Here is an 11434-nt window from a genome sequence, read left to right as displayed (position 1 = left end):
GAGGCAGACAGAGAGGGAAGGGTGGTGGGAGGAAGCAGGCTCCCCAGTGAGCAGAGAGCCAGATGTGGGGCTTGATCCTGGGATGATGACCCTGGAATGATGACCCGGGATTATGACCCAAGCCGAAGGCAGAGGCTTCAACCCACTGAGCCACCCAAGCGCCCCCTGGTCTAATTTTTAAAAGACAAAAAAGAGATTGGAAGTGGATTATGTGAGGGTTAGAAAAGTTGAGGTCTAACTTCTGAAAAGATGTGTGTATGTGTGCACTTGTGTGTGTATGTGTATGTGTGTGTGTGCATAGGGTATGAGTAAGGGTATGGATGTACAATAAAGTGCGGTGGTGTGTCCGTACACATAAGCATGGAGCATTATATTTCGAGAGCTCTAACCTAACGATTTTTTCCATACCTGGACAATTATGCATTTTGGTGTCAAAGTAGGTGTTTTGGTTTTTTTTGTTTGTTTGTTTAATTTTAAAATCTGAAATTTGCTTATTTCTACAAGCAAAGGTCTGCTTTGATGCATAAAGCTCTCTTAATCCTATATAAAACTGATCGATAAAGGAATGACTACCTCTCTTTATCACCCCGGCCTTTTCGGCAAGTGAAAATTAAGGCAACTCGAGGCTGACTCACTTGCCTGTGGTCAGTCTCCAACTACAGATTGTTCATCACTCGGATTAGTTATATAAAAACATTGCACTTAGCGAAATGATCCAGAGGGAGGTTTGGTTTCGGGTAGAGGGGCGGGGCGATGAAGAGGGTACCACTTTAATGAGACACTGAATTCAAGTGCCTAAATGCCTTCTCTTCAAATCTTAACACTTTCTAGGAATAAAATTCTCAGTTTCCAGCTGCCAACCAAAAAATAATCTCACACCTCTCGTTCTCACTACCCAGAATTCCCTCATAAAGACTCGGCAGTCCCCGGGGTCTGAGCTGGTTGCCTGACCTGACAGTGGAAAGAAACATTTAAGGTCAGCTCTCTTAGAGTCTTGAAAGCCTTCCAGTAGAGGAGGCTTTTCAAAGAAAAACATTCTGACAGGAAACTTGCACTAGGAGGTTTTCCACATCTTGCATCAAAGATCCCTTTCTTTTTGTTTTCTTTCCTTCCATTCTTTTTGGACCCTGGAGACAAACGCATATGTTCACCAAAAAGAAGGCATTTAGGACCTGCTATATGCAAGGCTTTTATATTTACTGGACACTTTTGTTTACTTACTGCTGCATAACAAACAACCCCCCCCCCCCCAAACGGACTCTCCTAAAACAACAATGTATTATTCTGTGCCCCAGCCCTGAGGGTAGACTCAGGTCAGCAGGGCTGTTTGCCCCCACAGTTTCTGGCGAGGTTTCAGTCTGACAGCAGCTGGGGTTGGAGTCATGGGGCAGGCTCAGGGAGGCTGGAATCCCCAGTGGCCTCATTACTCAGATCTGGCCTCCCAGCGTTCCTGTGCTCCTTCCTTCTCTCCACATAGTCTGGCCTCTTCCATGGGCCTCTCCATGAGGCTGGGTCTTCTGACAACAGGTGCTCTTAGGAGAGTCACGCTTCTTACATGTGCTTGACTTTCAAGAGAAAATAATGAAAACTGCTGGGCCAGGTGAAGGCATAAATCTGGCCCAGTGTCCATTTGGTGACACTGTGTTCAAGGTAGTCACAGGCCTGCCCAGTTTCCATGGTATGGAGTGACAGACTGTGTGGGAATGACAAAACCACAGTGCTGAAGAGCACAGGGAGGGAGATTTGAAGTGGCTATCTTTGGAAAATGCGAAGTCACATTTGGTGTCTCAGGCATGAAGAACAGCAGGCATCTCTGGTCATTCGCCAGGCTGTGTTTTCAAGTCCATAAAGCCGCTGGGAAGAGTGTCTCCTCCCCATCTCTGCCATTGTCTCCATCCATCCATTTCTCTTATATAAAAATGTACTGAGTTCCCACAAAGGGCCAGTCTCTCTGGTACAGTCACATCACTGAGTTCAGATAACCATCTTAGCTACATGATGCTGTACTAAAAAACTGTCTTTGAATGTATCCCTGCTCTCTTTTTTTTTTTTTTAAAGAAAAATTTATGGTAAAGATGAAAGAGGAGAAATAATACAGAAATTATCCTGCCATGTTAAGGATCTAATCCCTGTTTCTGATAATTGTCACTGCATGAATGCTAAGAAATGCCCTTTGTCTGTTCACTTATGATTCAGACACCGCTGAGCACTAGGGACATGCAGCTGGACAAGACAGATGTGGCCCCTGCTGCTGGTTGAGTTCTATCTCCCCAAATTTAGGTACTGAAGTCCTAATCCCCAGCACATCAGAGTGTGACCTTATTTAGAAATAGGGCCACTGCATGTGTAATTAGTTAAGATGAGGTCATTAGGGTAAGTCTTAATCAAATATAACCGGTATCCTCACAGAAAGGAGAAATTTGGACATTGGGCAGATATACACAGAGGGAAGACGACGTGAAGATGCAAGGAGAAGGTGACCAACTCTAAGCCAAGGACAGAGGCCAGGAAGAGGTCCTGTCGTCACAGAGTTCAGAAAGAACCAGCCTTAGCAACGCCTTGATTTCAGACTTCTAGCCTCTGGAACAGTAAGACCATGAGCATCTGTTGTTTAAGCCACTCGTGTGGTGTTAACTTGTTACAGGGGCCCTAGTAAACTCATACAGGCCACCTTCTCACAGAGCTTCTCTCTCACAGGCAGACATTAATCAAATAATTCCAAATAACATGTGTGTAATTATAAAATTGGCCTAAGTAAAATGAGGGAAGGAAATGCAATTCTGTGAAAGCAGAGACTAGAGAAATCTTTCCTAGAATGATTGGTCGAAGTTTTCCCAAGGAAGTGATGCTGGAGGTGAGAGATGAAGAGTGACAAGAGATAAACTGAAGAGAAAGTAAGACAAGCATGTACTGGTTAGCGGGGGAGGGGTGTGTGTGTGTGGTGGGGGTTGTGTGGCAGGTGTGCAAAGGCCTCTGTCAGGTGACAGCATGATGCAATCGAGAAACCAAAAGAAGGAGAATGTGGCTTTAGCACAAGAAATGAACAGAGAATAGTGAAAAAGAATGGTAAAATAGGCAGAAAAGCCCATGCCTGAGCAGGTCTTGTCAAGGCATTTTTCAATAACACCAATGAATGAGTATTCCTTAGAACACTTTAAGTAGGAAGTGACGTGATCATGTTTGAGGTCTAAGAAGACTACTCCCACTGTTCTTAGGAGAAGACCCTGGAAAGGGCAGGGAAGGGGCAGGGGAGGGAGACTGGGAGTTAAGGGTACGAACTATGATGGCTTGTGACTTGTAGGGAGGAGGCCCATGCAGGTACCAGAAGAAGCAGCTGAATCCAGACAAGGGCCGGCGGTGAAGAAATGGATGCATTTAAGAGATGTAGACAGAGAAAAGGATGAGATTTCCTGATGGGGTGGCTACTGTACTGCTCTTTGCTACACTCAGGCAGGGTAGGAGAAGACCCATTTTAAGGGAGAAGCTTATGGATTTCAGACTTGTTGTGTTCTGTGGGCACTAGGGAGCTACCAGATGAGACGTTAAGATTTATGGGGAGCTAAAAAGAGAATTTCTGCTTGAGAGATACACATTTGCAGTCGTTGTCAAATCCATGGTGACTGAAGCAGTGTGTGGGACGGAGATGGTTAAGGAAGAGGGTTCCGCGTATGAAGAGACAAGAGCCTGGAATGGAGACCGAATGCCTTCAATTCTTAGATGATTTTTGTCTTATTTTACTATTACTTCATGAGGAAATGATGCTAGAGTTTGTATCTAATTACCCTTGTCAGATCGTTTCTGTAAAAACGGAGGCCTCCGAAGCCAACCATGTATCTCCAAGTTACAGGACCACCTGGGGCAACTGTTAATTATATGCACTTCCATTAAAAAAAAAAAAAAAAAAGGGAAATTTCAGTTTGGTTTTCCCACTTCAGATTACAGAAGGGAGAAAAATGGTTTTGTAAGTATTTCAGATAAAAATAAAACAAGAATTGATTTTGTTTTTCATAGCTTAAAAAAAATAAAAAAAAGGTATTTTGAAAAACAACCTATTGCCCACAGGGAGAAAGAGGCCTTATCTGATCATAATGGTGATTGGATTTTTTGTACACACTGACATTTGGTACAGGCCCTATCTTTGAATCCTTCTATTTCTAGCAGCATCGCAACATTATTTGTAAGTGTTTATTGCACTGTTAAAATAGAAAGACGTGAACACATGCAGTTTCCTTCTTAAAGGAAACCCACTGGGGTTGCGTCACTGCGTTGGCCCTCAGAAACTGTTAAATTCTGTCTTTGTTAGCACAGAGGGAAAGAGAAGCCTGTTTCTTTTACCATACTCTCACGGCACTCTTATCAAGCTTGCAGATGTCCACAGCTGCCAACTCTAGCTGTGAGAGGGCAGCACTGGCAACAAAACAAAGGACAAAATAGCCTTTCAACAGAGTAGGCAATGATATTCCATCATTACAACGGATGGGCCACATAATCGGGTAAAAAAACGTGCTGTGAGTCCACATGTCCTCTAGATTGCTTTTAATAATGATACCCTGTGACAGGAACAGTGGGAAAGTGTTCATTCTCTTTAACTTGGATGGGAATCTTCACTTTGATAATACGTCACCATTTCTCAAAAATTTGCATACCATATGACCTGGCAATTTTACTTCTATAACATTAAGAAATTTGTCATGAAATTCTCAAAGTTTTACTCTATGAAAATATTAATCTCTATTTAGCTTTCAGAAGCCAAGTCTTAGGAATACACAAGAAATTTGTCATGAATTTCTCAAAGTATTACTCTATGAAAATATTAACCTCTATTTAGCTTTCAGAAGCCAAGTCTTAGGAACAATTACCTTTCCAACTAGGAGACCCAAGTTCAGAAGGGTAACATGATATAATAACGTATAGCTATTAAAATTATGATGTATAAACATAATGAAATGAATTGCTCAGTATGTAAGAACAGTTTACAAATAAGTATACAGTGTAGCAGTTTTGGGTGTGCGTATGAAAATGGCTATTTATTTAAAAAAATTTTCAACTGTATGCATTAAATTCTTCATTACTTAAGCCTGAGCGTCAAATATACAGAGATTTACTCTTCTTCAATCCCACAAAAATACTGAATTGAGAAGATGTACAAGATTGCATCAGACTCTTAGACCCTAAACCTTTTACGTCTTTCCAGCGAGCAACGTCTGATGGTTCCAAAGGAGGATGAACAATAGGACAACTGGGCCCCGGAGAGGAAGGTGAAGTGCACTCAGAAAGGCTCAGCTGGCCGGTGGAAACCTGGAACTCATTTCTATCCTACCCCTATCTGGGGAGGGAGCGATAGCAATCTAGTCATCTAAGCACTTTGCTCAGGGCCTTGGCATCCGACAGTTCTAGCAATGGATAAAAGCATTTGGGGGTTATTATCTGATTTTAAAGCAGATTCAGATGGAGACCCTACCTACTGACCGAAAAGTGTAGTAATAACTACAGGTCTGAGGCACATGCATAGACTGCATATATTCTGGCCTGTTAGTTCTGTTGGTCTTCATGTGTTTAAAATATCCTAGACTATTTTGAATCTCTTCCTTCTCTTTGACATTTTCATCATTTATTTATTTCTGTTGGGAAAATGCATTTTTGAGTAGGCCATCATTCAAACAACCTAGATATAAAGTTTAGACAGAAGATTAAAGTAGAATTAGGCCACATCGTTATGAAAAGTGCCCTGCTTCTTCTGATACTTTTATTACCAGTGATCCTGCTGTGAAGCAGAAAGCATTTACTGATGATCATCTCCTATAATTCAGATGCTTTATATAATTAAATTACACATTAAATAATTTACATATATGTATATGTAATATATGCATATACATATATGTACATATATGTATATGTAATATATGCATATAAATGTATTTACATATATGTATTTCATACATAATAATGTATTTCATACATTATTCTAAGCCACCCTTTAAAGACAGTGACCGGCTCATTTTACAGATGAGGAAATGAACCTTCAAAATCACAAGAAACCTGCTCAACTTCACACATTGGGAAAGTATGGAACTGTATTGAAATTCCTGCCTTCTTCAACTCCATGATCCCGCATTCCCCCGCTATGCTCCCTACCTGGATTTTTAGAAGAAAAAAAAAGAGAGACCCTTTCATGCTCTGCAAACGCTGAAATCACCACTACTATTAGCACCAGCCAGAACGGGATCTTTAGGGCGCATTTTCAGTAATAAAATGCATCCCTCTAGCCAAGCTTCTCTCCAGACTTTTTAAAAAACAGTGGAAGGTCAATCACAGAGTATCTGATGCCCAGGTGATGTATGCTATCAAAGGACTCAGAGAGCCCCAAAGTTGCTCAAAATTCTCAGACATCCATCTCCACTTCCCCTGGCATACATATCATGTCCCACTTGAGTTTATTTCTACTGTCTAGCCTCAGACCCTTTGCAATCAAGTTATTTTAGACAACTGATTATAAAGTAACACTCAAGTCACTATTTTGGATGATCTGAGACCCTTATTTACTTTCTCTCTCGGTCGACTTTTTTGGGATCCCGTAGGCTTATACATTGAAATGAAAACCTAGGTTGAGTCTATTTTCACTGCACTTGACAAGCTCGCTGGACCGAAAGACCTCCAGTGTAGGTGAGAATAAACACGCTGAAATGTCTAAATTACTTAAACATATCTCCTCTCCATCAGAAATGAGAGTTCTCACCAGGCCTGTTGAATGCCATTGGCCATTCTAGTTAGGGCCCCACTGGAAGGAAAGAGAACATTACATTTTTAAGAACAGATGAACAATCTCATTGATACATAGCTGCTCTCCCACACAGGTATTTTCTGTTCTAGATTTGGTGGGGCTGCAGGAGAAACAATAGAGACTAGGGTAGAGCCAAAGGGAAATATATTTATATTATATTTTTACATACACTATATTACTTACATGTGTAAATGAAATCGTTACATGATTTAGTTGCTCTCCCAAAATACCAATAATAACACTTGCTACTTAAAGAATACTTAAAACTGCATGATAGAAAATCAATAACAACAGTAACAAGCATCTATTAAGCATGTACTGTGCACAAGGCACACTGTGTTTTACACATACACATACATACTTATATGTATACAATTCTCCCAAGAGCCTAGTGAGTTCTCATTTTACAGGTCAGGTAACTGAGATTCAGAGAAGCTGGGAAATAAAACCATTCAAATACACCTGGTCAGGCAGTGGCAAGGCCAAGATGGTAAGCACAGGTCTAATCTATGCACCATCTATTTTCCTTGATGGTATTCTGCCAGGTACCAGAATTTCTCAAGTTATGGCCTGATATTACCTACACTAAATTCACCCAGGGTACATGTTTAAGCATAATTCCTAGGCTCTACCTCTGACTTTCCAAATTAGAGTTCCTGAAAAGCAGGTTCCAAAGATCTACATTTTTAATTTGCTTCTTGGGTGACTTCTTAAAAATGTGAACATCAGAGAGCCAGGGTGGTTAACAGTCAGGCCCCTGACTGTGACAGTAACACAGTGGAAAGATCATGGTAAGAGAAGTCAGATGACCTGGGTTATAATCCCACCCTTTGAGTAACTAGTTCTGTGGCTTTGGACAAGTCCCTTCCTTCACTTTCCTGGGCCTGCTGATGGTGGTAGATCAGACACCTATTCTAACATTTCTTAAATATTTTAAGTAGAGCCTCACAAAATAGGAAAGAGTTCTATGACTGTACTGATCAGTCGGCTTCTAAGTCCTCTTTGTAGGGCCGACCATTGCATTTCAGAGAGATTTTTCCCAGTGGCAGATTTTGCCATTGCCACAGAACACTGCGACCCGGCAGCAAGATCACATGACTTCTCCTTCTGAGGACGCTGTGGCTCTTGCAGGCACAAATGAAGATAGGTGAATGATGGCTGTCATTCCAAATGTGCCAGGGTTGAGGTACAAAGGTAGTTTTTTGGTTTTTCTCTGGCCAGCAGCATATTTTCATGGAAAACAAGCAGTATTTCCTGTTTGAGAAGTCAGGGGGATTTTAGAACTGACACCAAGAGCTCCCTAATTTATTTTGACAAAGAGGTAATTGTGTCCAGTCTCTGAAACTATTCCTGCAGATCCAACAGCATGCATTTCATTTGTGGCCCACACAACTGTATTGGCCTTTACAAGAGAAGCAAATGTGTCCTCAGTGGCTGCTTTGTATTGGCAATTAACTGATCTGTGGGCAGAATCCCGTATCTGCATATGCAAATGCACATTTAGCAGCATGCCCTAGAATGCAGGGACACATTTCATTTTATAGGCATATTTTGGGAGCCTGCAAGAATATGTGGTCTTTGTTTTAATCGGCAGTGGCTTGTCCAGTGTTTTCCAAACCAACATGTTTACTAAATGAGTGTTTGATCTTTCAGTCCCAAAATAAACAGCTAATGAATATTCATGTATATTGAATGCAGTCAGAGAAAAAGCCAAGAATAGAACATCAGAGTGCATACTCCTACTCCCCATCTGTAACCATTAGGAAAACAGGACTACATTGCCACTAGCTAGGCAAGGAGTCATTCATTCAGCAAACAGCTATTAATTGCACATTATGTACAAGCCACTGAAATAAACAATAGAGGCTTTTTTTTTTAAATTTCAAAGAAGACAAATTACCTGAAAGTAGAGAATAATGATTTAAGAGTATTCATTCAACAAATATTTACTGAGTACATACTTCACATGAGACCATGATATAGACACTAAAGCATCAAGCTATTAATTTTTTAAAAGTGATCAAAATCATTTCCCTTACAAAGTTTATGTTCAGGTTGAGGAAGACAAAGGACAAATGAGTATAAAATACACAGTATGACTAATGGTGGGAAGTACTACGCAAAAAAATTAAAAAAAAAAAACAGAAAAAAAAATAGAAAAGCGAATATGGGTGCCTATGAGAGGACACTAATTTAACCCAGGAAATGAGGATTGTCTTACAAAGAAGATAAAGCGTGAATATAGAGTTGATGGGGATATGCAAGGGAGCCACATGGGAAGAGTATTTGGGACATAGGCTATTTGGGGTGCAAAGCCTCTGAGGAAGGTGAGCAAGCAGGAATTTAGGAGTACACAAGGGAGGCTAGTGTAGCTAATGTAGAGGGAACAAGTTGGAAGAAAAAAGTTCGAGATAAGAGGATGTCGGATCATTTTTTTGCTATAGAAATCATCACTTTTAATGCTATAGAAGATACAAAAAGTCTTTGACTTTGACTCTAATTAGATGGGAGGCCATCAGGGTTTGAGCAGAGGAATGACATGATCCAACTTGGATTTGAAAACAAGGTCATTAGCTTATGATCTCAAAGTGGACTGGAGGGACAAGGACAGAAGAAGCAAGTCCAGTGGGGTGGTGCTGACTACTGTCAGGTTAAGGAACGATGAAGGGTTGGATGGGGGTAGAAATGGTGGAAATGATGAGAAATATCTGAATTGGGGATGTTTCGAATGTGGAGCTCGTATGATTTCTTGAACCATCTAACGTTTCATTTTGGAAATACAATACACACATAGAAAAGTGCATCAAATAGAAATGTCAAATTTACCAATGTCATATAATATAATATATGTAATATAAAGAAGATACCATGTATCTACCATCCAGAGTAAGAAATAAAACATGGACAGTGCTCCAGCTGATCCACTCAACAAGCTGGAAGAAAGACTGAGTTAAGTACAAGCTCAGGAGATCTGAAAGAGACCCAATCATACTTACAGAAGTGAAAAGGACGGAGTCTGAAATAAAAATTTCACTAGGTAGGATGCACAGCAGAAGAGACACTGCAAAATAAAGGATTAGTGAACTTTCCAAGATGGTGGGTTTTTTTTTAATTTTTATTTTTTAAAAGATTTTATTTATTTATTTGACAGAGAGAGATCACAAGTAGGCAGAGAGGCAGGCAGAGAGAGAGAGAGGAAAGCAGGCTCCCCGCTGAGCAGAGAGCTCAATGCGGAACTTGATCCCAGAACCATGAGATCATGACCTAAGCCAAAGGCAGAGGCTTAACCTACTGAGCCACCCAGGCGCCCCAAGATGGTGTCTTTAATGAAAGGGATGGATCTACATTCTTAAGAAACATGACAGACATCTTCCAAGAGAAATAAAAGTTGTTCCTGAGGGTTCTGCCACTGCCAGAGGAAATACTCTCTTCATAGTAGAAAACACGGAGTCAGAGTGTTACTGGCTTACAAGGTGAATTGAGACTATTCTTGTTCAGTCCTGGTATCCAATCACAGTGGCTACAAATTCTAGAAAGCAAAAGACAATATTGGTAAACTATTTCTTAGAAAATTATGATCACCTAGATGGTATACAAGTTACAGGGTTTTGGCTACAGAGGAGTCCCCTCCTAAGACACCACCAGCTTGGAGCACCTGCTCACTTGGTTAACTTCACAAGAACACATACAGTAGCAGAGACTGCTCTAATTAAAAATATGGAACAAAAGATCCTGTTCCAGGCTATTCTGCTCCATTGGCAGAGAAGAGTATCACAGCAGCTTGAGGGAAAGACCATGACAAAGATGCTTTTGCACAGAGTAACACAGCTTTCATCAGTGCCTGTATTTGTAGTCAAGGATAGCTGTACCACTTATAATATATGTGTGAGACAATAGGGGATGAAGATCTAAGACATTTAATGGTATCAAACTGTACAGAGGCACCACTAATGAGACCTGATTCTGGAAATCCTCTTAACACTATATTAAGGAGTTTAGATATTTTAGGTAAGAAATTCCTGGTTACTGAGAATTCAAAGGGCAACAAGCTGCTGCCATGTTATCTTAGAGTTAGTAAAGGGGATGGTACAGATAGACCTCATGTAAGATTGCACAAGGTATAAACCAAAGCCAAAACAAAAACAAAAACATGGTGTATTAAAGTATTTCCTTCGGTGCTGGTGGAGCCCTGTTTCAGAAATTAACAAGGCATCTCTTGAATTTTCCCTTCAGATACTGAATAGCCTTGGGATTAATGTCTTCAAGGATTCAAGTTCTGATTACAACATAGGCTCAGAAAAGGCTGATTATCTTGACACAGGACATGGCAGAGAAATTTACTGCACTTGAGAAAAAGATACCTTGAAGATTTTGGTCATCGTCTTCTCCATACTGTCTTCAAGAGGGGTAGGATGGCAAAAGAGGAAAAAAATGCACAACTAAAATAATGATCCAGAAACTGCATCCCATTAGGCCTTGCTTTATGACTAGATATGTGAGCACTCGTGGGTGTATGGGCTCACGTGTAAGCAGGCATCCATGTGTGTATGCAATACACACTTACTCTACAGATGTATTCATGTTCTATGATACGTTATAGCCATGCTATTTGTTGGTTTATGAACATTCTGCCCTTCTCATTTGTTTTCT

General features: G+C 40.6%; 1 pseudogene; it reads left to right on the top strand.

The window, feature by feature from the left end:
* Window positions 1-3668: 3668 nt before the first annotated feature.
* Window positions 3669-11232, top strand: LOC132027563 (nicotinamide phosphoribosyltransferase-like; annotated as a pseudogene).
* The last annotated feature ends 202 nt before the right edge of the window (window positions 11233-11434 follow it).

The sequence above is a fragment of the Mustela nigripes genome, chromosome 12 (assembly GCF_022355385.1).
Source record: "Mustela nigripes isolate SB6536 chromosome 12, MUSNIG.SB6536, whole genome shotgun sequence".
Lineage (NCBI taxonomy): Eukaryota > Metazoa > Chordata > Mammalia > Carnivora > Mustelidae > Mustela > Mustela nigripes.
Note: the sequence above shows the minus strand (reverse complement) of the source record. Positions and strands in the feature narration are given on the sequence as shown.